Below are 25,271 nucleotides of genomic sequence, written 5' to 3' on the forward strand. Positions count from 1 at the left end.
TCTCATACATCCTGTTCCTCATAGTCCCCAATTTTCTCCATAGTTTCCTCATACAGCCTGCTTTTCATAGTCCCCCCACTTTCCCCATAGTCCCCTCTCATACAGCCTGCTCCTCATAGTCCCTCCACTTTCCCCATAGTCCCCTCATACAACCTGCTCCTTATAGTCCCCCCACTTTCCCCATAGTCTCCTCTCATACAGCCTGCTCTACATAGTCCTACCACTTTCCTTGTAGTCCTCTCTCATACAGCCTGCTCCTTGTAGTCCTGCCACTTTCCCCATAGTCACCTCATACAACCTGCTCCTCATAGTCCCCCCTACTTGCCTCAATTTCCTCTCATACAACCTGCTCCTCAGTCCCCCTACTTTCCCCAGAATCCCCTCTCATACAGTCTGCTGCTCATAGTCCTCCCACTTTCCCCATAGTCCCCTCTCATATAGCCTGCTCCCCATAGTCCCCCCACTTTCCCCATAGTTCCCTCTCATACAGCCTGTTCCCTATTGTACCCCCACTTTCCCCATAGTCCCCTCTAATGCATCCTGCTCCTCATAGTCCCCCACTTTCCCCATAGTCCCCTCTCATAGAGCCTACTCTCCATAGTCCCCCCACTTTCCCCATAGTCCCATCTCATACAGCCTGCTCCTCATAGTTCCCCCATAGTCCCCTCTCATGCAGTCTGTTCCCCATAGTCCCCTCACTTTCTCCATAGTTCCCTCTCATACAGTGTGCTCCCCAGAGTCCCCCCACTTTCCCCATAGTCCCCTGTCATACAGCCTATTCCCCATAGTCCACCCACTTTCCCCATAGTCCCTTCTCATAGTCTTTTCTTCATAATCTCCCTACTTAACCCATAGTCCCCTCTCATACAGGCTGATGCTCATCGACCCCACAGTCCCCTCTCATACTGCCAGCTCCTCATATCCCCCCGCTTTCCTCATAGCTCCATCTCATACAGCCTGTTCCCAATAGCCCTCCCACTTTCCCCATAGTCCCCTCTCACACAGCCTGCTCCACATAGTTCCCCACTTTCTCCATAGTCCCCTCTCATACAGCCTGCTCCCCATAGTCCCCTCTCATACAGTCAGCTCCTCATAGTCCCCCCACTTTCCCCATAGTTCCCTCTCATACAGCCTGACGCTCATCGTTCCCCCACTTTCCCGTTTCCTCTCATACAGCCTGCTCCTCATAGTCTCCACAATTTCTCTATAGTCTCCTCTCATTTAGCCTGCTCCTCATAGTCCCCCCACTTTCCCCATAGTCCCCTCTCATACAGCCTGATGCTCATCGTCCCCCCACTTTCCTCTCATACAGCCTGCTCCTCATAGTCCCCCCACTTTCTCCATAGTCCCCTCTCATACAGCCTGCTCCTCATAGTCCCCCACTTTCTCCATAGCTCCCTCTCATATAGCCTGTTCCCCATAGTCTCCTCTCATACAGCCTGCTCCTCATAGTCCCCCCACTTTCCCCATAGTCCCCTCTCATACAGCCTGATGCTCATCGTCCCCCCACTTTCCTCTCATACAGCCTGCTCCTCATAGTCCCCCCACTTTCTCCATAGTCCCCTCTCATATAGCCTGCTCCTCATAGTCCCCCACTTTCTCCATAGCTCCCTCTCATACAGCCTGTTCCCCATAGTCCCCTCTCATACAGTCAGCTCCTCATAGTCCCCCCACTTTCCCCATAGTCCCCTCTCATACAGCCAGCTCCTCATAGCCCCCCACTTTCTCCATAGCTCCCTCTCATACAGCCTGTTCCCCATAGTCCCCTCTCATACAGCAGGCTCCTCATAGTCCCCCCACTATTACAGACTGCCCCCATGATGTCCCCTCTCACACAGATTCTCATCTCTCTCTCCTCTCACAGATCTGTCCTTTTGCTCTCTGTCCCTCTCCATCTTCCCCGAGCAGCAGCAGCAGGACGGATCTTACACTGTATAGACCAGCATGCACTGCTGCTACTTCCTATTACGTGCAGAACACTATAAACCGGAGGCCCCGCCCATTCCCAGGAGACTCCGCCCATTATAGAGACCACGCCCCTGAGTTCTCCATGACAACACGTCAGTGTCTGTTACAGTGAGAAGCCACGCCCTGCGCGCAGTGTTCCCATCACCGCGGATGTCACCAAATTGCTGAGGACGGTGGAGCAGAGCCAGCAGCGATATGAGCGCTCACCCCGGGGGTCTGAGGTGGTGAGCGGGGTCTGTGCTGCCGGGTGGTGGAGCCCCCGGCTGAGGCTGTGCGATGTACGAGCTGTGGGCATTGTGGATGTATGTGTGTCTATAGATAGCAGTCTACATACATACATGGAGGATGGGGGTCTCTGCACTGCTGGGTTATTCTGGGGGATTCAGCTGACACCAAATCTATAGATACCATATTCCTACTAATGGAATAAATGCCCTTTAACCCCTTCCTGACAGCTCTGATTTCCGCCCTGTTATGTCTCCTCCATCACTTTTCCTTCTTCTGTCGGTGGATCCGTACGGCGGCTCGTTATCTGCTGAGTGATTTCCTCTTATTAATGGCTCCAGTCACTTGTCCATATAATCTGCATCCAGGGGCCGAGGAATAAAGGAATAATAACAGATCGTTGTGTTTGGGGGTTTATTGGCCGGTAATAATGTCCGGTGCTGGTTCTCCGGTGGCATGATGGCGGCTGTTACCAAACTGATTAGTAGAATTTCCTGCTTCCCCTTCACTTCCCGGCGATTATCAGTTCTTGCGTTTTCGCTGTTCTCCTCCCTTCTTCCCGTCACTTTCTGATGTTTCCGCTGATATCGCCGTATGACGACTTGTTTATTGGGGACGAGTTCTGCTATTGAATGTCACCATTTTATCTTCTGATAAATTCCAACTGCAGTGAAAAAAGCGCAATCCCCCAACTCAGTATTTATTATATACAGCGTTCATTATATGGTCACAATGTCCTGACAATATGATTCCCGGGGCAGTACCATTTCACCAATACCAAACATACATCGTTTTTACTTTAAGTGTAGAAAACAAATCAGAAATTTGTAAAATAAAAAAAATCCCTTGTGTTGTCATTTTTTGAGACGCGATAGGTTTCCAAGTGTTGGTGGATGGGGCTGTGCGAGGGATTCGCTTTTTGCGCCCTGAGCTGATGTTTTTATTGATACAATTTTGGGGTACATATGATGTTTCCATCGCCTCATGTTGCATTTTTTTCTCATTACGCTGTTACTGATCAGATTAATTCATTTTATATTTTGATACAGAAATCACGATACCACACTATGTGTAAATTTTGATTTTTTTATTTATTTTTAATGAGGGAAAAGGAGGGTGATTGGAACTTTTATTTTTTTATTTTATTTTTTTTTTAATATTTTTTTCTTTTCATTGTAATTGTTAGTCTGATCTTCTGATCGCTTGTACTTTATACAGCAATGCCGCTATATTGCTGTATATAGAAAAAAATCACTGTCTCCGATCTCCTATGAACGCCAACTAGAATCTGGCGTACACCGGAGTACTGTCAGTACTGGCGAGCAACTGGGGTCTTCAGTAGAGATGAGCGTTGTTCTACTCGAACTGTTCGCCAATCTCAAATTCGAGCTGTTTTGGGCAGTGTTCGAGCCGTTCGGCGAAAACGAACAATTTGAGAAAAATTCGGCTGTTCAAGGTTATGTTCGATAACTGTTCGTGCACCAAAATCATAACTGGATTTTTTCTCAGTAATGATGAAAATTAATGTTAATACGCAGTTTGAGTGTACAGCGGGGTGGGGGGAGGGGCAGGGGATGGATCTCTGCAGGAACAATGAAGATCTCCATTTTTTTTTCTCTTTCCCGCATTTACAGTGGGGAGGTGCAATCTGTCAGCCTATCAGCAGCGCACACACGGAGCGAAGTGCTTTTTTTCACACAAGCAAGGGCATGTGTCATTGGCAGTGTATGTCACATGTCCTTGCCCTATAAGACCAAGCCATTTTCCCCGTCGCCACCATTTTCTCACTGCTGCAGCTGCGTGTTAGACGGCACCGCTGTTGCTGTGTGCGCTATACCTTGTTAATTTCAAGCCAATTTTCGCACAAATCTACAGATAGCTTGGGAGTAGGGAATAGTTGTGATTGCAGTCCTTTTAAGGACTAGGTTACAGCATTTCCTACGACTTTTATCAGGCAGGTCTGTGCTCTTAAATAGATAGGTTGTGGGAGTAAAGACTAATTGTAATTGGAGTCCTTTTCAGGACTAGGTTACATCAGTTCCTATCAGTTTTTGCCAGGCAGGTCTGTGCCAGTGCTGTGCAACTTTTTTTCTCAGCATTTGGCTGAACCTAGCAAAGCTAATCCTTTTTGGCCTATTGCAGAGTGTGTTAGTCAGTGGAGTAGCCTATCTGTGTTGCAAGATATACCACCTGTGTATAGAATACCAATTTTTTTACTGCACCTAGTGAAGTAAAATCTTTTGGGCATAGCATCATTCTATTAGTCCATCTATACTGACCTCCATCAGGTTGCAAATTGAATATAATTTTTTTCTGCATCTAGCTCTGAAAAAATATTGGGCTTCTAGCAGTGTGTGGGACTTGTTGTATTAGTCCATCTATACTGACCTCCATCAGGTTGCAAACTGAATATATTTTTTTCTGCATCTACCTCTGAAAAAATATTGGGCTTCTAGCTGTGTGTGGGACTTGTTCTATTAATCCATCTATACAGACCTCCATCAGGTTGCAAACTGAATATATTTTTTTCTGCATCTACCTCTGAAAAAATATTGGGCTTCTAGCTGTGTGTGGGACTTGTTGTATTAGTCCATCTATACTGACCTCCATCAGGTTGCAAACTGAATATATTTTTTTCTGCATCTACCTCTGAAAAAAATATTGGGCTTCTAGCTGTGTGTGGGACTTGTTGTATTAGTCCATCTATACAGACCTCCATCAGGTTGCAAACTGAATATATTTTTTTCTGCATCTACCTCTGAAAAAATATTGGGCTTCTAGCTGTGTGTGGGACTTGTTGTATTAGTCCATCTATACTGACCTCCATCAGGTTGCAAATTAAAAATAATTTTTATCTGCATCTAGCTCTGAAAAAATATTTGGCCTTCTAGCAGTGTGTGGGACTTTCTCTATTAGTCCATCTATACTGACCTCCATCAGGTTGCAAATCAAATATAATTTTTTTCTGCATCTAACCCAGCCAATAGTTTTGGCCTAATACCACAGTTTGGCCACTCAGCTCTGCTCGGTTCCCATCCATTGTTTTTTTGTGCAAACAACTCCAGAGTTGTTAATTAGTTAACCACCAAAATGAGTGGAAAAAGGCCTGCTGCTGGTGGAAAGGGGAATAGGCGTGTTGGGAAGGGGAAAAAAGGTTGTGTCCGTGGGGTAGGTGTTAAAGCAACAGTAACATCTGCAGAAGAAAGACCATCTTCCAGCCAAACTAAAATGTCTACTTCTTTTAGCGGACAATGTGATAAGATCCCTTTCTTACGGCCACGCCAATCGCTACAAATTCCAGATGAGGCACAAAAACAGCAGGTGCTTCAACGGATATCAAGTGCTCCTTTAAGTGGGCTCTCCTCCACATCAACTTCAACATCACAAATACTCCAGTCCTCAAAGGTGTCACCCCAATCGCACTTGCTTCCTCACAGCTCCCAAATCTCCAGCTGCCCGTCTGAGTATGAGGTAGAACAGATGGTTGAGTCTGCAGAGCTGTTTACTCATACTATAGCCTGGGAAATCAGAGGTCGACTCCAGCGCTTCTGTGAATCCAGACGAGGAAATGATCTGCACTGATGCCCAGAATCTTTATGAGTCGGATCCAGGACCAGACGCAGAAGGTTCTGACCATAATGTAGACCCTCATTCCCAAACTGTAACTCCTGTTGGTGGAGACAATGAGGAAGACGATGATAAGACTCAAATACCTGATTGGAGCGACAACTTTAGTTTTTTGTCAGGGCAGGAACAGGTTGGCTCTGAGGACGACGGGTGTGATAACGCACAGGGTGATGATGATGAGGTTGGAGATCCCACTTACTGTCAACCCACAGTCAGCCAAGAGATGAGGTCAGCAGAGGAGGTGGAGGAAGATGCTAGTGACGACGAGGTCAGGTTGCGCCTTCCTGGACAGAGACGTAGTACTGGAAGCACGTCAACAACTGCATCCTCAAACACAACTCTGCCTCTCACCACAAGTCGTGGTGGCTCTTCAGGTCGCATGGGTGCTAAGCCTTGCATAGCCTGGGCATTTTTTCAGATCGATAAAGATGACCCAACTCGTGTTATCTGTAACATTTGTCAGCCAAAGCTAAGTAGAGGCCAAAAAATACATAGTTTGAGTACTTCATGCATGAACCGGCACATGGACATGAAGCATAAGTTGCAGTGGGAAGCTCAGTGTGCTACAATGCGGCCTAGCCAGCCGGGCCAACCACCGTCTGCCATATCTTGTGCATCCGCGGCCTCTTCATCCTCTGTGACTGGGGGGACAGCAGTCACACCTGTTTTGGGGCGCAGACCTGCCACCTCTTTACCCGCAACAGCCAGCGTGATTGGCAGGTCATCATTTTCTTTGGAGGTGGTAACACCAGCTGGTGTTGAGCGCTGTCCGACATCGATAGCACCACCTTTGGATCAAGGCAACCTAACATGTCCGCCTGCATCTTCCTCACAGACCGGCAGTTTGCCGGGGACACCCTTATCAACCCCGTCTAAGCACAATAGCCAGCCCTCGGTCCCTCAGATGTGGACAAGTAAAAGACCATTTCCTCCTAGCCATGAGAAAGCTAAGAGGTTGAATTTCACCATCTGCAAGTTCTTGGCTACAGAAATGCTGCCTTTCCGCCTGGTGGACACAGAGGATTTTCGAGACCTTATGTCCGTCGCAGTGCCCCAGTACCAGATGCCCAGTCGGCACTACTTCTCAAAGAAAGGTGTGCCTGCGCTCCACCAGCATGTCGCACACAACATCACCGCTTCTTTGAGAAACTCTGTGTGTGACAGGGTGCATTTCACCACAGACACTTGGACGAGTAGGCATGGACAGGGGCGTTACATGTCGCTGACTGGGCACTGGGTAACTATGGTGACAGCAGGACAAGGGGCTGCTGTCCAAGTCTTGCCGTCCCCACGAGTTGTGCGTCAATCCTCTTTATGTCAAAGTTCCTCCACTGCTTCTGCCTCCTCAACCTCCTCTCGGTCTTCCACCTGCACCCAAAGCCTGTCTGGTCATGCCACAAGCTTTCTAACTGCGCAGAAGGGATCCTGCACACCTCCTTACTATGCTGGCAGTAGGGCTCAACGTCATCAGGCGGTTTTTACATTGAAATGTCTGGGAAATGTGAGTCACACAGCTGAGGAGTTGTGGTCAGCTCTGGAGAACCAATTTCATGAATGGTTGTCTCCACTGGACCTGAAACCAGGGAAGGCCGTGTGCGACAATGCTGCAAACCTGGGTGCGGCCCTTCGCCGGGGCAATGTCACACACGTGCCTTGTATGGCTCACGTGTTGAACCTGGTTGTCCAGCAATTTTTAGCCCACTATCCCAGACTAGATGGCCTTCTGCAGAGGGCACGGTCGCTGTGTGCTCACTTTCGCCGTTCGCATCCCGCAGCTCAGCGACTTACATCTCTACAGAAGTCGTTGGGCCAGCCACTTCACCGGCTAAAATGCGATGTGCCTACCCGGTGGAATTCAACTCTGCACATGTTGCAGCGACTGTGGCAGCACCGACAAGCCCTGGTGCAATACATTCTGACGTATAGCCTGGGCCAACGAGATCCAGAGGTGGGGCAAATCACGCTGGAGGAGTGGTCTCAGATCAGGGACCTATGCACCTGACGCACCCCCTGGGCCATGTTCAGGGGATACCCGGAGCCGGATCTGGATAGGGGTAGTAGTCCTTGTGGCGGTAACCCGGTCCGTGCCCAGGGTGTCAAACTAAGTGGCAGTCTATGGCAGTAGATGTTAACTTGGATGTCGACTACGCCACCCGTTGAGTGCGGCTTTGCAGCCGCCGCTGCAGAACAGTCCGCTGAGGCCGGTGGTATGGGTGCAGCGATGATGGTATAACCCCCAACGGGAGGGGTCTGGCCTCAGGGCAGCAGGTGTGGATGATGGGTGTAGTTATGTTGTAGAAAGGAGAGTCAGAGACTTGAGGTGCAGTTTCAGGGTTTTTACTCACGGTTGTTCTCTCAGTCACTCTGGCCTTGAGTGACCACCCGAGCCGTGCTGCGTCCACCAGGTCCTGGACTCGGCTAACCCCCAGGCAGTTCTGAAGCGTGGTCCTGAGCTCCCTTCTCTCTCTCTGTCTCTGGCCGTTCCCACCAGGGATCCACCTTTGGCCGGCTCCCTCGGGTCTCTTAGTGGTCAAGCCTCCTCTGGGCTCCCTGACCCTATACTTGGTGTGCCTTTCTGGTGGATTTGGTGAGGGTCGTGGCAAATCTTGACCACGACCTCCGGTTCCTGGCTGAGGATAAGTGGCCTCCACCAGTTCGGGTTCCGGTACCCGTGTCCGCCAACCCTTCACCCTTTCTGGTCTGTTTCTGGGTTCTTGGGGTTCCCTCTGTCTTTCTCTCTGGGTCCTTCTTACTTCTTTCTCCTCTGCAGGCTTAGCTCTGGAGCTGGGCCCAGCCGGAGCCACAGCTCCCTGTCAGCCCTCCTGGCTGAACTCTTCTCCTCTTCTCCTCCTGCCTGAACTGAACCCTGATCTAAGATGGTGCCCACCATATATACTCCCTCTATGTGTGAGCCCAGGTGACTAGCACCCAATGGGCTCCTAGCTTTACCCAGACTACTCCTCCTATCTGCCCCTACACTACTGGGATGTTCCACCCCCCTCCCACTCCAGCCAGGGACAGACGCTGTCGTACCTGCACATATACTGGTGGGAGTACCGTTGTTCTGTCCCCCGGAAATGGGATGTATGTAGTGCATGCAGCCTACTGAGCTCAGTCCCACACTCCATCCTTACCCGGGAGTGGAATACCACACCTCTGGGTCGAGGTGCAATACCCCTGTAGCAGCCGAATCCTCAGGGTGCTACATTCCCCCCTGGTAAATCACAGCACGTCCTCGGGCTGTAAAAGAGCAAAAACATAAAACATACAAGCTTTTTAAAGTGCACTACATATAAAATATATAAACAGTAACCTTCAATCATCCCTTTATGGGAGGTACTTCTCTTTTAAAATGTTACGGACACATCATAAAATAATATTAACTCTTTCATCATAATAAAACTTTTCATATAAAACATTTTTGACCTCTGGCCACTTGTGCAAATTGTGACCAGGTAAGTGCCACAGTCTCTGGTAGAAAAAACAGTTTCCTATAAAACCGGTAGGGGGCACTTTAGGAAGCGCAACTATTTACAAGGGATATGGCCGCTCTCAGTCCTCGGCCAGTGGGAAAAGGGGATGGCTGCTCACAGTCCTCAGCCTGTGGGGAGATGGGACACACTGGAACAGTTCACTGGTCCCAATGGGGACTATAATGGTAACAGTTATTGTACCTTCACGGGTAACTATTTACAGTGCTCCTACTGTACATCAGTGGCGATGTCCTCCAGCTCCTTCCTCCGTGTACCCTTCAGACCCGTCCGGGTCCTCTTGCTCCTCCTGACACCTCAGCTCTTTCTCTGTCAGTCGGTGTACATGAAGGGCATAGGGTCCTTTGGCACATTGGTGCCGGGTGAAGGTGACCTCATCACCCAGGTAAAGGTCACGACCTCTGTGTCCCTCCGGTAGGTGGGACTCGACATCTCTTCTGGTCACGAAGACGTCGCCGGGGGTGTGATGATCTCTGATGAAGCCCCAACCGTGCTGCAGTTGGAATTTGATTACAGTCCCGGTGGCACGGGGACCGTGGGCTGCACGGGTGTTCCTTCGGGTCCGGCTCTTTTGTTCTGCACTCTTTACTTGCAGCCGCTCCTCGCGGACCCGCCTCTCTCGCCGTTCTCGCTCAAAGACTTTCAACTGCTGGCGGCAGCACTCCGCACGCTCCGCTGCAGCCGCCCGGGTCTCTTGAGTGAACCCGATGAGGTCTCCTCCTGCGGGGTCCCACTCAAACTGCGCCTCCTCTAACGAGAGCGGGGTCATCTTGACGGGCGCCGGAACCGGGATTAGGGGCTCATCCAGGGGTCTTTCTTTCCGGAGTCGGGGATGGTAGTACTCCGGTGGCCACGCAAAGGGCTGCCCATCCGGGCAAGTGTGTTGGGCAAACAAGTCTTCACCCAGGTGCGGCACAGTGGAAGTTGAGGGCGCGGTGGTGGCAGCGGCGCCCGGGATCACTAGGCCTTGCGACCAGGCTTGGGGTACCCTGAAGTTAAAGGGCACCGTGAAGACGGCGGCACCCGGGGGCACTCGGCCTTGCGACCAGGCCGGTGGCGTCTCCTGCTTGGCCGCGCTCAGGGTTGAGGCGCGTGACGTCACAGGGGGCGTGGTCGCGGCTCCTGCTTGGGGCCTAGTCTGGAGCGGTAGCGGTGCGGCAACGGGCACGATCAGTGGGACTTCGGGCTCTGCGACGGGGAGCGGGGGTAGGCTTACGGTGGCTGGGCTTGGGGTAGTGACGTCCCCTTTACTTGCCTCCGTCTCTTCAGCTCCCTCTGCGGCGTCGTCTCCGGCCTCCGTCCCTTCTGCATCCTCTTCAGGGGCAGGCGTGCTCCTCGTTGCGGGTGGTGTGCTCCGCTGGCGGGTTCCAGCCTGCTGGGCCATCTCCCTGCTCCACTCCATCAGCGTTTCTCGCTGCACTTGGGCCATCCTCCGTGCGAGGCCCTCCAGCGCGGTCTGTGCACGCTCCCGGTCTCGGGGAAGCTGTGCCAGGATCTCCACCAGGTCTTGTGGGGTGGTTGCTTGCATCAGGCTCCTGACCACAGGGTCGGTGCTGCCTGCCTCTCCCTCCATCTCCGGGTACGGCTCCTCCAGACTTCTCCAAGCTGCTCCCATCTTCTCTCTTTTGTTCTGTCTCCGCCCCCATTGAGGGCGGTCCTCGGGCAACTTGGTGATTGTCAGTTCCAGGGGCAGACCCCCCACGCTGATGGACATCTCAATCATTGCAGTCTCTGCTGGTGGGGGCGGTCTTCGTTTTTGGCGCCATTCTTGGTCCTGGCCCACGATGGGAGGTCATCTCTTACCACCCTCTGGCACGCCCATAATGGCGTCCGCTCTGCCAGGGCGGGAAATCTTCTCAGATGGCGGGAACCGCTTCCCAGTGGCGGGAAACACTGCAGATGGCGGGAAAAGACTGCAGATGACGGGCAAATGGCGGGAACCGATCCGAGATGGCGTCCGATGGCGGGGACCCTCCGGAACCGGCGGGAGACTTCTTTTTGAGGTAAATGCGAACTTTTCTTCAGGCACGCAGTACCCGATGGTTGCGGGCACGTGATCCTGCCGACTACGCCAAAGTTGACGCACCCCCTGGGCCATGTTCAGGGGATACCCGGAGCCGGATCTGGATAGGGGTAGTAGTCCTTGTGGCGGTGACCCGGTCCGTGCCCAGGGTGTCAAACTAAGTGGCAGTCTATGGCAGTAGATGTTAACTTGGATGTCGACTACGCCACCCGTTGAGTGCGGCTTTGCAGCCGCCGCTGCAGAACAGTCCGCTGAGGCCGGTGGTATGGGTGCAGCGATGATGGTATAACCCCCAACGGGAGGGGTCTGGCCTCAGGGCAGCAGGTGTGGATGATGGGTGTAGTTATGTTGTAGAAAGGAGAGTCAGAGACTTGAGGTGCAGTTTCAGGGTTTTTACTCACGGTTGTTCTCTCAGTCACTCTGGCCTTGAGTGACCACCCGAGCCGTGCTGCGTCCACCAGGTCCTGGACTCGGCTAACCCCCAGGCAGTTCTGAAGCGTGGTCCTGAGCTCCCTTCTCTCTCTCTGTCTCTGGCCGTTCCCACCAGGGATCCACCTTTGGCCGGCTCCCTCGGGTCTCTTAGTGGTCAAGCCTCCTCTGGGCTCCCTGACCCTATGCTTGGTGTGCCTTTCTGGTGGATTTGGTGAGGGTCGTGGCAAATCTTGACCACGACCTCCGGTTCCTGGCTGAGGATAAGTGGCCTCCACCAGTTCGGGTTCCGGTACCCGTGTCCGCCAACCCTTCACCCTTTCTGGTCTGTTTCTGGGTTCTTGGGGTTCCCTCTGTCTTTCTCTCTGGGTCCTTCTTACTTCTTTCTCCTCTGCAGGCGTAGCTCTGGAGCTGGGCCCAGCCGGAGCCACAGCTCCCTGTCAGCCCTCCTGGCTGAACTCTTCTCCTCTTCTCCTCCTGCCTGAACTGAACCCTGATCTAAGATGGTGCCCACCATATATACTCCCTCTATGTGTGAGCCCAGGTGACTTGCACCCAATGGGCTCCTAGCTTTACCCAGACTACTCCCCCTATCTGCCCCTACACTACTGGGATGTTCCACCCCCCTCCCACTCCAGCCAGGGACAGACGCTGTCGTACCTGCACATATACTGGTGGGAGTACCGTTGTTCTGTCCCCCGGAAATGGGATGTATGTAGTGCATGCAGCCTACTGAGCTCAGTCCCACACTCCATCCTTACCCGGGAGTGGAATACCACACCTCTGGGTCGAGGTGCAATACCCCTGTAGCAGCCGAATCCTCAGGGTGCTACACACCCTTCTGCACAGTTTTGAAATGGCGACGAAGATGTTTAGTGCTGACGATGCCATTATCAGCATGACTATTCCGGTGATTTACATGCTGGAGCACATGTTAAACAGAATTTGGAGTCAGGTGGTGGCACAAGAGGAGGTGGAGGAAGTAGAGGAGGAGGAGTTGTATGCGAAAGGGCTAACATCTGCAAGGTCCAGACGGTCGGCAGCACCAAGGCGGCAGGCATGTGAGGGTGGGGGAGATGGTTTTACCAGGGCGCATGGTAGCAGCCAAACTAGTGAGGAAGGTGCAGGAGCCCAGGAAGAAGTGGAGGACGAACTGATGGAAGACTCATCAGATGAGGGAGACCTTGATCACATTTCTGTTGTGCGAGGTTGGGGGGAGAGGACAGAGGAAGGAAGCATGATTGTTACCTCGCCACCAACACAACAGGGACTTGGTGCTCCTGGATGCGCAACACACATGAGTGCCTTCTTGCTGCACTACCTGCAACATGACCCTCGAATTGTGAGAATTAGAAATAATCCTGACTACTGGGTTGCCACACTGTTAGATCCCCGGTACAAAAGTAAATTTGCAGAAATTATTCCTGCCATAGAAAGGGATGCACGCATGCAGGAGTATCAGCAGAGACTGTTGCAGAATCTTACATGTGCTTTTCCACAAAATACCAGTGGTGCACGTAGTGAATCTCACAGTTCCAACTTGCCAACCGTGGGACCGTCAAGTGTTCAGCACTCAAACCGTAACAGAACCACAGTATCTGCTGGTAACATCAATTTTGCGGAATCATTTCACCACTTTTTTAGCCCATCCTTTGCAAGGCCACAGGAGACAAGAAGTCTGACACATAGTCAACGCCTAGAGACGATGGTACAGGAGTATCTCCAAGTAAACATTGAAGCCACGACTGTGTCACTGGACCCTTGCTCTTTTTGGGCTTCCAATCTGGATAAATGGCCGGAGCTAGCCACTTACGCCTTGGAGATCTTGTCATGCCCCGCAGCCAGCGTTCTGTCTGAACGTGTGTTCAGCGCTGCTGGTGGTGTGCTGACAGATAAGCGCACGCGGCTCTCCACTGATAATGTAGACAGACTCACGTTCATAAAGATGAACAAATCATGGATCCGAAATGACTTTTCTACCCCTGTGTCATCCTGGGGAGAGTAAAAGCTTGATGATTGGTTAAAATCACCCTACCAACCGTTTTAAGCTTTCAAATTACTAATCATGTTTATCTGTATCTTGGCTGGAAAATAATTTGGGCTTTGTAGCAGTGTGCAGCACTGATTCTATTAGGCCATCTATAATAAGCTCCACCAGATTTAAAATTACTAATCATGTTTATCTGTATCTTGACTGGAAAATAATTTGGGCTTTGTAGCAGTGTGCAGCACTGATCCTATTAGGCCATCTATACTAAAGCTTCACCAAATTTAAAATTAATAATAATTTTTAGCTGCATCTAGCCCGGAAAATAATTTTGGGGCTCCGAGATGCGCAAGACACATAAGTGCCTTCTTGCTGCACTACCTGCAGCATGACCCTCATATTGTCAGAATTCGAAGTAATCATGACTACTGGGTTGCCACACTCTTAGATCCCCCAAACTTTTCGATCAACCTTTTCATTTTAATAAAGACCAAAAAAATGGTCATTTTTGAAATTATAAGCATTAGCAGGTTGTTAGAAACTGAAATCAAACAGTTTTCAACTCAAAACTTTATTCTAGGTGATGTTACATTTTCACATAGGACCCCTTGTTCGAAAGGAGCTTCTGAACTCTCTCGTCCATTGAATTTGTCAGGTTTTGGATGGTTTCTGCTTCAATTGTTTTGCATGAGGACAGAATACCCTCCCAGAGCTGTTGCTTAGATGTGAACTGCCTCCCGCCATCATAGACACTCCTTTTAATGATGCTCCAAAGGTTCTGAATGGGGTAGAGGTCAGGGGAGCATGGGGGTCACACCATAAGTTTGTCCCCTTTTATGCCCATATCAGCCAGAGATGCAGATGTTTTATGTGCAGCATGAGATGGTGCATTATCATGCAGAAAAATGATCTTGCTGTGAAATACACGGTTCTTCTTCTTGAACCATGGCAGGAAGTGCTGTTTGAGAAAATCCACATACATTATGGAGTTCATCTTTAGCGCCTTCAGGGATCCTAAAGGGGCCGACAATCTCTCTCCCCATGATTCCAGCCCAAAACATTACTCCACCTCCTCCTTGTTGGCGCTGTAGCCGTGTTTGCGTGGGGTGTCCATCAACCAGCCATCCTCCACTCCATCCATCTGGACTATCGAGCGCTGCACGGCACTCATCCGTGAACAAAACAGTTTTGAAATCAGTCTTCATGTAATGTTTGGCCCACTGGAGCAGTTTCTGCTTGTGTGAAGTGGATAGAGGAGGTCGACAGGATGGCGTATGCACAGCTGCAAACCTCTGAAGGACCCTGCATCTTGTTGTTCGGGGGACGTTGGAGGCACAAGCAGCTTCAAAAACTTGTCTGCTGCTATGACAAGGCTTTTTTGCCGCTGCTCTTTCAACCTGACGTAATTGCCTGTAGGAAAGAGTCCTCAATTTGCCCTTATCAGCACGCACACGTGTGTACTGTGAATCAGCTACATACTTCTTGATTGCCAAGACACTTCATCCTGATCATCGCACAATGTTGATTGTAGTCATGCCTTGACCTAAACACTCCACAATTTGTTGCTTCTCAGCAGCCGACACATCCTTTTTCTTTCCCATTTTGGCAGAAAATGTAGGCTGCTTAATAATGTGAGACAGCCTTCTTAAGTAGTCTTGCCTTTCATTGGACACACCTGCCAAACTAATTAGCACAGGTATCTGCAATTGCTTACAGTGATATAAAGAGCCCTGACACACATCACCATCAACGAGTTTAACTGACAAACAAACAAATTCTTCCCTTATCACTCCTAAACACTTTTTGCATAATAATTTGGAACACAGTGTACATGTGCTTTTCCACAAAACACCAGTGGTTCACGTAGTGAATCTTACAGTTCTAACTTGCCAACCGTGGTCTGTATGGAGTTGTTCAATAAAGGGCCCAAAATTAAGATAACATAGATGGGAGAGGTCTCTATGAATAGGAATTCCTAAGTATTTGATACCCTGTGAGGGCCAGGCAAAGGGAAAGTTGGACTGGATGGAATCCTATATGGATTTGGGGAGGGAGACATCGAGGGCCTCAGACTTCGCTGCATTGATTTTAAAATTTGACCATGTAACAAAGTGATCTATTTCAGCCATAACAGCATGGATGGATATATGTGATTGAGTGATATATACTAGGACATCATCAGCAAATAGAGAGCACATGTACTCGGTGCCTCCCACCTCAATCCACCTAATATTGGGGTTATGGCGAATTGATGAGAGCAGGTGCTCCGTCACTAGGATGTATAAGAGAGGGGACAGAGAACATCCCTGCCTTGTCCCATTGTTGATTGTGAAAGGTGATGAAAATGTTCTGACGCGCCCCCTGGGCCTTGGGACACCCGGAGCCGGACCCTTTTTGGTGGATGCTGGTGGGTGTGGTCTCCGTGGCGGCAACCCGGTTCCGTGGTGGCAACCCGGTTCCGTGGCTCAGGGCGGTCAAACCAGTGGCGGAACTATTTATGTGGTTTTGATGTTTAAATGTCCGACTACGCCACCCGTGGATTGCGGTCAGAGTGAACCGCCGCTCCAGGGCAGACCGCTGAGGCTGGTGTTGTGGGTGCAGCAGAGCGTAGCATAACTCCCCACGGGAGGAGTATAGCCTCAGGGCAGTGTATGCGGAGGATGGGGGTGATGGTGCAGGGCAGCAGCAGTAATGACACGGAGTCAGTGATGCAGTCCAGGGCCTTTACTCACAGTTCTTATTATCCAGACCACGTCTGCAGGTAACGGCTGCCCACGTCGTACTGTGCTCACCAGGTGAGGGGCTCAGACAACTCCCAGATAACTTTGGAGTGCTTCACAGGACCCCCTTTGTGTGTCCTTTGTCTGGCCTTTCTTACCAACCCTTCTGTCCGGCTGCCTCGGGCCTCCTCTTGGTAAACTTGGCGCCAGTTTCCCTGACCCTATGTGGTGCCTTCCTAGCGGGTGTAGCGAGGGGCTGCGCCACATAAAATGTCACAGCCTCCTGTTTCTAGCTGAGGGTCGTTTCCTGCCTCCACTAGTTTCGGGGACCGGTCTCCCCCTTTGGCCTGACCCCTCCACGCAGGTGGATTCGGGCGTGCGGTGGCGACTCGCCCGTCCGCACCCCTGAGATCCCTTCGTTCCTCGTTCCTGGAGCCTTCTCCGCTCCTCTTCCTTCCTTCTCCCTCTTCCAGGCCTGGGCCTCTGTTACTAGGCCCGCCTCCGGAGCAGAGCTCATGCAGAGCCCCTGCTCCCTGCCACTTCTGCTCAGACTTCTCTGCACTGAACTAAGATGGTGCCCACCTTTTATACTCCCTTCTCAATGCACCCAGGAACTGCTTCCTCCCTGCTCCTGCACTACAGGGTTCCCCTTCCTCAGTGTTCCCTCCCCCCTCTCCAGCCAGGGACAGGGACTGTTGTGCCCATCTCAGGGGCATATTGGTCGCCCTGCCCCACGGCAATGTGGTGTAATGCATGCAGGTGTCGGGTCCTGATCCACACTACATCCTTACCTGAGAGTGAGATATCACACCTCTGGGTGAGGTGCAATACCTCTGTAGCAACCGAGCCCTCAGGGTGCTACAGTTCCATTTATCTTCAGCCTAGGTGACGTATTGCGATACAGGGCCGTGATTCTGGCTATAAAAGGGTCCCCTAGACCCCTACCCCAAGCTTTTTAAGAGAATCATATATGGCGTGCCAGGAGACTCTATGGAATGCTTTCTCAGCATCCAACGAGAGTATCTAATTACAAATTTTTAACTGCATCTAGCCCAGGAAATACTTTGTGCCTAGTAGCAGGGTCTGCTAGTCAGCGGATTATCCCGGCTGTTAAGCAAGCTACACCACCTGTAGTTTGGACACTTCATTTTTTCAAAGGAAATGCTTCGGGACCACGGGATACTCAGTGAAGAGCATCAGGAGGCACCCCAAGGCATAGGGGCTCGGACTGGCAGTAGGATGCCTTGCGGTGGACAGCCGAGCTCGATCCTTATAAAAGCTTTTTAACTGCAGCAGCTTTAGTGGACGCTACTGGAGCTGGAATTACGCGGCTGCTGGCATGAGACTTGCCCTCCAATAGATCCTTGTAAATGGATTTAAAGTGTATTTATTCAAATTAGAGAGACAATTTAAATTAAAAAGCTTAGAGCTGCCTCCACCACAGGGGGGCTCGCTCGACCCACCAGCGGACAGGCACCAGTATTGGGAGAGGGGGGCTGGCCGTCAGGGTTCACCGCGGCTCTGGCACAAACCCGGCGACACGGAGGTGGCACGGGCAGGAGCGGACTGAACGTGTCGGCTTCTCACTTTTTGGATTTTAGAAGGGCATGACATGCCTATATCTGTGTCTCCCCCTCCTTTTACTCCTCCACCTCTTTTCTTTTCGCATGACTATATGTACTTGTCACTTTTCCATGTGTTAGTTGTGTCTTCTGAGCAGTTTGTCAGCTTTTGGACACCTTTGAAGGTGTTTTCTATGTGTTTCTATGTGTTTTTGTTTGCCTGCCATTGGTTTTAACGGTGTTCGAAGGTGTTCGACGAACAGTTCGACGAACAGTTCGGCGAACACACGGGTGTTCGACGAACCGAACCGAACTCGAACACTACGGGGGTGGCTCAACACTAGTCTTCAGCAGACCCCCAGCTGTCATGGCAACCTGGCGCCTCACGATCACGTCGTGGTGATGCCAGTGCGCAGTAAGAAGAGCTCTTCCCCAGACCGTGCTGTTAATGGCACTGTCACAGATTGACAGCAGCATTTAGATGGTTAATAGCTATGGGCGGTGCTCTGCTCCATTCGCAGCTGTTAGAGGCAAGTGATGGCTGAATAACACAGCCATCATCTGCTGTCAAAAATATAGGCTCAGCTTGCCCACGTCAAAGACAGGGAGATGGGGGTTAAGAAAGCCGGAATCTTGTAAAAATAAATTGCCTTGTGTCGCCATTTTCAGAGACCAATTCATTTTTTTGAGCTGTATGAGGACTTGTTTTTTTCCAGCGTAAGCTATTGGTTTTAGTAATACCAAGGGGGGCTGCTTACGGCTTGTTGATTGCTTTCTATTCCAAATTTGGGGCTTTTAACATTTTTTTTTATTTACAGCGTTTATCATATGTGTTACAAATGCAACATTACCAAATGTGCTGTTATGTATATACATATATATATATATATATATATATAAAATATAATAAGGCAGCACTACAGATAAATTCAAGGCTTGAGAAAGGTTCTATGAACCGAAACGTCGCCATTTGGGCTCAATAAAGTCCATTTTTTCTAAAAATGTAATTTATCTGGAGTGCTGCCTTCTTACATGTTTCTATTCAGATGCAATTTGGACAGGTTGCTTGGAGGCCTGGCACCCACCGTGAGTGAATGTGAAATGGTGCTGTTCCAGTATATGTTTCCTATATATATATACATATATTTATTTATTTATTTTACATTTCTTTGCTGAAAACGAGGAGACGAGGGTATGATTTGAGTTTTTAATTTTTTTATTCTTTCAATATCTCTTTATTTTTTTAACTTATATATTTTTCCTTTAGGGGATTTCAGCATGCAAATGTTTTGTAATTTGTTTGGAGATATTGAACAATGTCAAATCCAGTAGCCCCCACTATTCTATTGTGCGTGGTGGGGGCTGGTAGCAATAGTCGCCCATAGTTTTTCTCCACATGGTGAAAAACTATTTAAATGCCGCTATCATAAATTGACAGTAACAATCGGTGCTATTTTCAGCAGCTGCTGTTTAGAGGCCGGTGCCATCTGTATAACACAGCCAGCACCCACCCTGTAACGAGTGGGCCACGTACACAATCACCCCACATACGTCGTACAAGTGCGTCAGAAATCTGGAAAGGGAAAAAGAAGTGGTACTATTTTAGGGTACAGACAACATTTTGATCACTTTTTAATTCCATTTATTTGTAGGAAAGATGAACAAAAAAAGCTGCATTTTGTGAAAAAAAAATGTTATTTATTTTATTTTTAGCACTTTACCTAATTTAGAAGGTTTTGAAGCTTTCAAGCTTTGCTCAATAAAATCACTTTGTAAAAATAAAAATATTTTTTCTGTCTACATTTTCTGAGAGCTACCATTATTTTACTTTTAAATGAGTTATCCAATATTTTTTCTTTGGCATTGATCTTTTAAAAATAACAAACAAATGTGCGTCCCCCTGCTATACTCACTCTAGATACAAACGATGACTAAGCCGCCCAGATGTGACCGATGCTGAAGCCTGAGATTGGCCGGACAGGCGTCTGAACCAGTGTGTCATTAGATCTTTCCTGACCTGTGCAGTGAATCAGAGATCAAGTAACATCCGGATGGCGAAATCATCACTTCCGGATCTGATGCAGACCACCAGAGCGTTCTCCGCTTCATCTATGGGGAGTGATGACTGGTATGAACTTTTCCATTTGGTTATTTATATAACTGTACAGAGTTTATAATGCAGTATAGGTAATATATTCTGGTGGATTTTTTTTAGGGTGAGGCCAAAATGATCAATAATAGCAATTGTGGTGTTATTATTATTATGCCATTTTTCAGTCAAGATAAATGATGTGATGGCTTTATAGTTTGGGTAGTTACAGATGCTGCAATATAAATTACCGTAGGTTTATATTTTTTTGCTTGTGATTTTTTTGTCAAAACACGTTTTAATGTAAAAAAAAGTTATTTTTGTGGTTTTCACTTTATTTTTTTTGTACTTCTGAATACTCCATTATTGCGCATTTTAGAGATACTGAGAGAAAAGGAGATCCTCCCTATGTCTATCAACTTAGATACCATGCTTGTTTTTCACCACGGCATTTAAGGAGTTAAGCAACTGTTATCCAACATTTAATGTATGGTGTGAAGTTCCGGGGTCTTCAGTGGGCGTAATGTTACTCAGACAACACAGGGGTGAGGGTAAAACAGCATGGCAATACTTTATTGAACCACAAAATACGACAATAAACACATAGAACAGTCCCAGCAAATACCCAAGATGGTACAACATTACACAGTCTCACCCTTCCGCTCCGCCTGCCTGGGATAGAACAACTGCGACTTTGAGACTTCCAGGGTCAACTACCTCAATCAGTTGGCCCCGGCTACTGGCGGACCCCCACATAGAGAAGGTAGCGGCAAGCTTAGGAAGTTAGCAGTCCATCAAGGTACAAGGTCAAGAGACCTGAGGGTCCCACCCTGGCCTCTCCGAGAGTTTCCATGGGACCAGATGACTGGTGAGTCCCAATCTGGCTTTTATGAATGTCTCCATGAGTTCCAGGCGACCAATGGGTCCCTCCTGGCAAACCCCAAACAACATATCCATGGGGCCAGGTGACTTCATCGTCCCAACCTGGTCTCCACAAATGTATCCATGGGCTCTCTGATGGTTAATGGAGCAGATCCGTATCTTTCCAGCCAGGGCTATGTACCCTTAGGCTAGAATCATGTAGAATCCAAATCTGGGTCTCTTTAGGTAAAGCCATACTACCAAGCTGATGTTCCAAGTCTCTTTCAATCTCTGTCCCATGTCTCTCCTACAAAAGCACATGTCCCTTAAAATAGTCACAGTTCTCCATGCAAGTACACATTCACAGGTTTGGGGGAAAGGGCAGCGCTCAGGTCTCAATGTTTGAGCATTTAATGAATTTGCATAGTTTGTCCTCCTGTCTTGGGAGTCAACAAGCCACAGTGTCCACACAAAGCGTAATCAACATTAATTGTTCCACAGACTAATAAAAGACAACAATCAGGGTTATACAAATACTGGTCTGCCCTTGACCAGTAACAGAAATGCTCATACATAACAAGTCAACAGAAACACAATAGTGTATTTCCCTTGGATTAACAAATCTAATCGTTAGTCTGTGTGGCATCTGTCAGGAATCCAGTATAAATGCTAACATGCCCATCTGTTCTCCATTGCCATTAGATGCATTTTTTCTGTCCAACAAAAGCATTGTAAACAGGGTATAGGAGGAATATATATATATTCTTATATACGTAGATGACATATATCATGATAATATATTCTGTACCAGTAGATGCTTTGGTGTCACACGGACATCGGTCCATGTTCGTCGGTGGCATGTGGATGTCGGGCCTGGTGCTTCACTGGAATGCGGAAGCTGATGCATGTGCTTTGATGGCAAATAAATGCCGGGCCGTGTGCTTCAGCGACATCCAGACATCGGGTCTTGTGCTTCAGTGGCACAAGGACACAGGACCGTATGCTTTGGGGCACTCAGATATGGAGCCCTGTGCTTCGGTGGCACCGGTACACGGGGCTTGTTCTTTGTAGGCACCCGGACACAGGGCCGTGTGCTTCGGTGGCACGTGGATGCACGGCCATGTGTTTCGTGGGACGCGTATGTGGGGCCATGTGCTTCGGTGGCACCCGGATGCCAGGCCATGTGTTTCGGTGGCACCCGTATGTGGAGCCATGTGCTTCGGTGGCACAGTGGCACCCACCGGTCCGTGTACTTCGGTGGCGCTGAGAAGCTGGACTGTGTGCTTCGGTGACACCCGTACGCGGGGCTATGTGCTTTGGTGGCATCCGTATGCGGGACCGTGTGCTTCGGTGGCACCCAGACGCAGGGCCATGTGCTTCGGTGGCACCTGTACTTGGGGACAAATGCTTCGGTGGCATCCGTATGCAGGACCGTGTGCTTCAGTGGCATCAGTAACCGGGGACGTGTGCTTAAGTGGCACCCAAACACGGGGCCGTGTGCTTCGGTGGCACCCGGACGCCGGTCTTTGTGCTTCGGTAGCACCGAGAAGCGGGGCCTTGTGCTTCGGTGGCACCCGGACGCGAGTCTGTGTGCTTCGGTGGCACCCAGACACGGGTCTGTATGCTTCGGTGGCACTCGTACGTGGGGCCGTGTGCTTCGGTGGCAGCTGTACAGGGAGGTCATGTGCTTCGGTGGCACCCGGACACAGGTTTGTGTGCTTCGATGACACCCATTCAACGGGGCCGTGTGCTTCATGGGCACTCATACGTAGAGCCGCGTGCTTCGGAGGTACCCGGACGCCGGTCTTTGTGCTTCGGTAGCACCGAGAAGTGGTAGCCATGTGCTTCAGTGGAACCCGTACGCAGGGCTCTGTGCTTATTTGGCACACAGACGTGGGTCTGTGTGCTTCGGTGGCACCCAGACACGGGGGCGTGTGCTTCATTGGCATTCATGTGGGGCTGTGTGCTTCGGTGACACACATTCAGGGGGTAGTGTGCTTCGGTGGCACCCGGACGAGGGGCTATGTGCTTCGGTGGCACAAGGACGCGGGTTTGTGTGCTTAGGTGGCACCTAGATACGCGGCCTTGTGATTCAGGGGCACTCGTATGTGGAGCCGTGTTCTTCGGTGGTACCTGGATGCCAAGCTTTGTGCTTCGGTAGCACCGAGAAGCGGGGCCATGTGATTCGGTGGCACCCGAACGCGGGTCTGTGTGCTTCGGTAGCACCTAGGCACGGGGCATGTGCTTCAGTGGCACCCGGACGCGGGTCTGTATTTCGGTTGCACCCAGACACAAGGCCGTTTGCTTCAGGGGCACTCGCACGTGAAGCCGTGTACTTCGGAGGTACCCGGATGCCGATCTTTGTGCTTCGGTAGCACCGAGAAGCGGGGCCATGTGCTTCGGTGGCACACGGACATGGGTCTGTGTGCTTCGGTGGCACCTAGACACGAGGCCGTGTGCTTCAGGGGCACTCGTACGTGCAGCCGTGTACTGCAGAGGTACCCGGACGCCGGCTTTGTGCTTCGGGAGCACCGAGAAGGAGGGCCATGTGCTTCAGTGGATACCGGACGTCGGACCGTGTGCTTCGGTGGTACCTATACGCAGGGCCGTGTGCTTCGGTGGCACTCGAACACGGGTCTGTGTTCTTCAGTTGCATCCAGACATGGGGTCGTGTGCTTCGTTGGCCCACGTATGTGGGCCATGTGCTTCAGTGGCACCTGGACGTGAAGCAGTGTGCTTCGGTGGCACCTAGAGACGGAGCCATGTGCTTCGTTGGCACCCGGACGCGGGGCAGAGTGCTTCGGTGGCACATGAACAGCGGTCTGTATGCTTCGGTGGCACCCACACACGAGGCCGTGTGTTTCAGGTACACTTGTACGCGGACCCGTGTGCTTCGTTGGTACCCGGACGCCGGCCTTTGTGCTTCGGTAGCACCGAGAAGCGGGGCCATGTGCTTCGGTGGCACTTGGATTCGGGTTTGTGTGCTTTTGTGGCACCCAGACACGGGGTCATGTGCTTCGGTGGCACCCCAACGCGGGGCCATGTGCTTTGGTGGCACCCAGACATGTGGCCATGTGCTTCGGTGGTACTCGTATGTGAAGCCGTGTGCTTCGGTGGCACCCGGATGCGGGGCAGAGTGCTTCGTGGCACACGGACGCAGGTCTGTGTGCTTCGGTAGCACCCACACACGAGGCTGTGTGCTTCAGGGGCACTCGTACGTGCAGCCGTGTACTGCAGAGGTATCCGGACGCCGGCTTTGTGCTTCGGGAGCACCGAGAAGGAGGGCCATGTGCTTCAGTGGATACCGGACGTCGGGCCGTGTGCTTTGGTGGCACTCGAACACGGGTCTGTGTTCTTCAGTTGCATCCAGACATGGGGTCGTGTGCTTCGTTGGCCCACGTATGTGGGCCATGTGCTTCAGTGGCACCTGGACGTGAAGCAGTGTGCTTCGGTGGCACCTAGAGACGGAGCCATGTGCTTCGGTGGCACCCGGACGCGGGGCAGAGTGCTTCGGTGGCACATGAACAGCGGTCTGTATGCTTCGGTGGCACCCACACACGAGGCCGTGTGTTTCAGGGGCACTTGTACGCGGACCCGTGTGCTCCGTTGGTACCCGGACGCCGGCCTTTGTGCTTCGGTAGCACCGAGAAGCGGGGCCATGTGCTTCGGTGGCACTCGGATTCGGGTTTGTGTGCTTTGGTGGCACCCAGACACGGGGTCATGTGCTTCGGTGGCACCCCAACGCGGGGCCATGTGCTTTGGTGGCACCCACACACGTGGCCATGTGCTTCGGTGGTACTCGTATGTGAAGCCGTGTGTTTCGGTGGCACCCGGACGCGGGGCAGAGTGCTTCGGTGGCACACGGACGCTGGTCTGTGTGCTTCGGTAGCACCCAGACACGAGGCTGTGTGCTTCAAGGGCACTCGTACGTAGAGTTGTGTTCTTCGGTGGTTCCCGGACGCCGATGTTTGTGCTTCGGTAGCACCGAGAAGCGGGACCACGTGCTTCGGTGGCACCCGGACGCAGGGTTGTGTGCTTCTGTAGCACATGCGCACGGGTCTGTGTGCTTCGGTGGCACCCAGACACGGGTCTGTGTGCTTCAATGGCACCTGTACAGGGAGGCCATGTGCTTCGGTGGCACCCAGATGGCACTCGTATGTGGGCCCTGTACTTTGGCAGCACCCGGACATGGGGCCGTTTGCTTCAGTGGCAACGGATGCGGGTCTGTGTGCTTTGGAGGCACCTAGACACGGGCCATGTGCTTCAGTGGCGCCAAGACGCGGGTCAGA

This window comes from Phyllobates terribilis, unplaced genomic scaffold (genome assembly GCF_046119375.1).
Source record: "Phyllobates terribilis strain yellow unplaced genomic scaffold, ASM4611937v1 Scaffold_110__1_contigs__length_5578470, whole genome shotgun sequence".
Taxonomy (NCBI): Eukaryota; Metazoa; Chordata; class Amphibia; order Anura; family Dendrobatidae; genus Phyllobates; species Phyllobates terribilis.